The sequence below is a fragment of the Meleagris gallopavo genome, chromosome 3 (genome assembly GCF_000146605.3).
Source record: "Meleagris gallopavo isolate NT-WF06-2002-E0010 breed Aviagen turkey brand Nicholas breeding stock chromosome 3, Turkey_5.1, whole genome shotgun sequence".
NCBI lineage: Eukaryota > Metazoa > Chordata > Aves > Galliformes > Phasianidae > Meleagris > Meleagris gallopavo.
This window is the reverse complement of record NC_015013.2, coordinates 38,163,967-38,169,363: the sequence shown is the minus strand read 5'-3', so window position 1 is coordinate 38,169,363 and position 5,397 is coordinate 38,163,967.

Below are 5,397 nucleotides of genomic sequence, written 5' to 3'. Positions count from 1 at the left end.
CCCCAGTGCCATATAGTATGGAATATTGCTTTGGCTTTTTTAGGTCAACTGTCCTAGTTCTGCCCCCTCCCAGCACCTTGTGCCACCTCAGCCGCCTCACTGGCAGGACAGTATGAGAAGCTGACTGCTCAGCAACAACTTAAACATCCATGTGTTATGAACGTAGTTTTTCTCCTAAAACCAAAATACAGTATTGGACACTGAAGAAAAAAAATCAACTCTGTCCCAGCTGAAACCATGATAATGTTCACCCCTTATTCCATATAATTTATATCATACTCAGATTTCATACTTTCTCATACATCTGCATTAATTACATTTCCTGACTTTTGATATACACACAGATATCACATCTGTAGCCTACAGACCATCCCTCTAAATTGTCCATTTAGTCCAAGCATGTGCAGTCCACAGGCTGCATGTAGGCTGGGACACCTCATACTCTGGCCCGCTCTCTGCCACCATGTCTTCGTAATGGTGGCCACTCCTCACAAAGCAACCTAGCCAAGACCAGGACGTGCACCAATCACTCAGCAACAACCAAAACATCAGTGTGCTATTAACATTGTCTGAGCCAACACTGTCACTTTAGGAAGCAGCAGATTTGCCAGGAGAGAGTCAAACAAACCTTCTTGATTGGGATTTTAATGACCTGGATATCTGCTAGAAAAATATAGTAAGCTGCAAGCGATCCAGGAGACTCCTTGAGTCCACCAATTATAAGTTTCTGGTTTAGGTACTGGACAGACTGACCAGAGGTGAAGCATTGCTGGCCTGGTGCTCACCAATGCAGAAGAGATACTTAAAGACATTAAGATCATAGGCAGCCTGGACTACAGTGACCACATCCTGGTTGAGTTTGTGATCTAAAGGAACATGGGCCTGTCAAAGAGTGGAATAAGAATCCTGAACTTTGGGAGAACAAACTTCAGGGTTTTTAAGGAATTGCTGGACAAGATCTCTTGGGAGGCTGTCCATAGTGACAGTGGATTGGAGCAAAGCTGGCTAGTCTTTAAGGATGCCTTTCTGAGAGTGCAAGAGCTCTTAGTCCCCTAGTACAGGAAAACAGGCAGAGGAGGCAGGAAACTGCTATGGCATGGCAAGGACCTGCTGGTCACACTGAAAGGGCTTTTACAGGCAGTGAAAGGATGCGTACCTGGGAATAATAAAGAGATGCTGCCCAGACATGTAGAAATGGGATTAGAAAAGTGAAGTCACAGATGGAACTGAACCTAGAGAGGGATGTTAAAAATGAGAAGGGGTTCTATAGGTTCATTGGTTGGACGAGGCAGCTCAAAGAAAGCATAGCTCCTCTAATCAGTGAAAAAGGAGAACTGACTAGAACGGATATGGAGAAGGCTGAGATCCAGAGGGACCTTGACAGGCTTGAATTATGGGCACACAAGAATCTATTGAGGTCTCTTCCCAATCAAATCATTCTATAGTTCAATGAAGAGTAGAGCATGGCACAGCACAGCACCAGTGCAGCGTGAACTCGAGCTCAGTGTTTTAAAGATTACTAGAATATTTTTTTTTGTATATTTGTGACTCCGTTTCCATTTGACAAATACGTTACCTGCTACTTTTCAAATGGAACTTATAGAGTTGCAATCACATACTCAACTCTAAAATTTAGTCATGACACCTTACTAAACTTCTGTAAGAACAATCCCATCAGAGAAACAGTCACGCCTTATCCATCTTCACTTTTTTGCAGTTTGTACATTTGTGAACAACTATTTTCATGGATGAAGCACAGCAAGTGTAAAATTTCATTGAAAATCTTTGACGAGCACCTTGAAGACTCACTAAGAACTGTAATCCCTTCCATCAAAACAGACACAGTGATTTCACAAATGCAAGGTCAAATATCCCACTAGGTTTATGTTTCTGTCTCTTTATATATATATCATTTAAGCAAAAATATAAAAACTAAAATGTTATGCATCCATAGTCAAATCCACCCCTCAATCCTGAACCCACCTATATGCTACATCTTTTCCTTGACAGCCTAAGGTATCATAGGCCCACAAAGATAGAAATAATTTACCCTTATGTGGCCAGTACAGATCTGCCTGAGTCACTTCAATCCTAGCAGCCCAATCCACCTGCTGGTTGTTTTGATGTTCTTCAGTGGCACATCTCTAAAGTATATGGGTATCCATGCAAAGTACTTTTACAGCTATGTTCTCTATTCAGGCAGCAATATCTTTCCACAATGGAGCAGCCCACATTCGTTTGTCTCTGTGCTGCTAGTTGTTCAGCTTCTATTCTATGATAGGATTAGTCAGGGTACATTAAGTATCTCCAGATACAGAGACATCAGGCTCCTTACTAAGATAAGAAAGTCCTGTGATTACAGCGTGATCAAGAAATCTGCTTTAACAGGAAACAATGTTATAGATTTTCAGTCAGTTACAGTCTAAACTCTTCAAAGATAAACTCAGAAAACTGCTTAAAAATAGGTACATTCTTTAGCATTTCCTGCATGAGGCTTCATATCAGTTCTCCTCATCTGTAAAATGGAAGCAATGGAAACAGTTTCTTCATAGAGAGTTAGAAGAGTGAATTTTTAGTGTCTTTTTCACATTTATACCATTGTTTCGTGTTTCTTTATCAAAGTTTAGTGCACATAATTTATTCCCATGCTTTTTAAGGTTGCTGCACACTTGTATAGAGAAAGTAATTGCTGTGTAGATTAACTGGGTTCTAAAGAATATAATCTTGTGATACCTTCATAAAACAAGATAAACTGTCTCCACATCCAAGAAGGAGTATATACAAATCTTCAAATTACTAGATCAGTGACATTTGAAAAGCTACAAGTGGGTGCTCTTTTAAGACTCACCTAGTTCTTTCTATCAATTCTGCTCACAAAGAAACAAAATTGCTTCAGATGTGTTCTTGGCAATACCAGGTAAAGAATTCACAAATAAGCCAATAATCATATACAGAAAGAAGAGTTGGACTCACCCAATGGCAAAGGGACTCTCCAGCGGCACAGCATTCCCTCTCAGGAAACAACGTAGGCCTAACAGATACTCTTCCTTTAGTGACTGGCCTTTATATGAACCCAGGGTGGCTCCACAGCATGTGGGGAGCACAGGTGCAAACAATTTGTGCTCCATGTACCAGTCACACCCTTTTACCAGGTGCTCAATCACCAATTCAAGCCAGGACCTCACGGTTCCCCTACACCGTCCTATCTCAGGATGTCTCTGAAGTACTTAGAATTCCAGTATTCCATTAGATCTTGCAGAATTTTAGCACTCTGATGTTTGCACGTGACATGTTCTTAAAATAGGCATGAGTCGGAACTGCGTTTGGACTGGTACTTTTGCCATATCGATGCATTTGAGACTGTATTTATAGGAGGGAGATTGTTTTAATATATGTATACCCAGTGCGAGATTAAGAAACAACGGTTCAAATGTTGGTCCAACCATTTTATTACTGATCTTAATCAGGGAGATGAGAAAGGGGAGGATGGACACTATTATGAATTAGGGTAACAGGGAAGGGAAGGAGGATGATAGAAAAGATAGAAAAGAAGAATCAAGGAATCTAAATAGGAAGCAAGAGGGAGATAGTCACCACCACGGATCCAGCGTGGTTCATAGTTCAGTCATTGATCTTCAGTAGTGGTGGGTTGTCAGGCACTGTTGTTCTATTGACGACAATGGTGACTATAGTGATGATGACCCCTTTTCTATGATAGTACCAATTTATTTATAAGTCCAAAGAGGTCGAGTCAGCTGCCTTTGGAGTAACAGCTCAAATCCAAAATGGTTGAGTCAGCTCTCCTTGGAGTGGCAGCTTCTGGCTCTTGGATTTCAGCAGAAACCCCTTTGTTCCCATGTTCCTGGCCTTGCTAGCAGATAAGAGGGAACAGGGATGCCTACCTGCATTCTGCTTTTCACAGGACACGATGGTATTATTCCCCAGTTTTCCCATACCAAGCTGGAGCTATTTAGTCACAGGCCAGATATTCTGCCAGTAAACACTCCTGAGCAGTATCTTCCGGAGGCAAGGAGCTCTAGAGGAAGGTGCTTTCAAATGTCCACAAAGTGATGTCGATTGGCACATCGATTGGCACCCATCACTTGCCTCCTCAACAAATCAGTCAGAGTCTTATCACAAGAAATACCTCAGGAAGCAAGCTTTGAGCCAAAAAACAAAGAAGGATTCTTACAGAGATTGCATATACTGTTACAGATGAATGTGCAAGATATATCAACGGTACGTGGAAGTAAGACACATGAGTTGTCTTATTGTCCCAAATTATTGCAGTGGGTGAGAAGAAAGAGGATAGCTTCATTTCAGATTTATAAATCAGCTGGAATTGAGAGTTAAATCGGGTGATTCAGAGTTAATTCCCTACCAGCTTACGTATTAATTTTGAGCTAAGGAGATCTTCAGCTACTAAGACGTTACCAAGTAGCAAATTACAGATATAATCTTACATGTTCAAAGTTTCCAGCAACATCATTTGAATATAAGCATTCAAGAATATACTTTACAAATATTTCATCCCTCTATAGAGGGACTTTACAAACATCTGCTAAAGTTTCTGTGGCAGATTCCCATCTGAGCTATCATATACAGCCATTCTATTTGTTATGACATCCATTGCTCCAAAGCAAAATAGCATAAAATGACCTGGGCCATCAAGGACAGTCTTCCAAAATCTCATTGATTGTAATTGAACTGATACAGAGACTATGCAGAACTTGTTTCACCTCCAGAACACTTTCCATTACTCAAAAAAAAAAAAGGTCTATAATAGACCGTGAACAGATGTTTGCCACAGGAATGTGCAAGGAACAATTACAGGCACTTCCTTTGTACATGTTTTCAATACAACATGCAAAACTATGGTCCAAAACTGAAGTTAACCAAGGAAAAAATCAGATAAATTTTTATGCACATAATGTCATCATAAACACCCATAAATTATGCCCTGAGAAGGTAATGACAATAGTTTAGCATAATTTAAAGGACTCATCCTGCATAGCTCTGTTCTACAGTGACATGAAAAATCTTTCCACAGTCTGCTCTATTTCAACAAAAAAGTCTACTTTGCTCAAACTTTGTTTTTTTGATCTGAAAACTTTCCTGTTTCCTCTACTGTAGAAACATGGATCAGCTTGAACATATAAGGAAGGAAAGATACAGATGTATCATAGAATTAGCTCATATCTGACAACAGATATTATGACTTATATTAAAAATGATGTGACACCATATAATAGACAAATGATGAAATGCTTAAATTAAAGCAGCAAGGGAATGCTGTTTGTGTTAGGTTCTAGATAACACAGCTGCTTCACCTCTGTCCTTTACTTCAGCTTTTATATTTCACATTACCAAAGAAACCAAAATTACTTAGCCATTCCC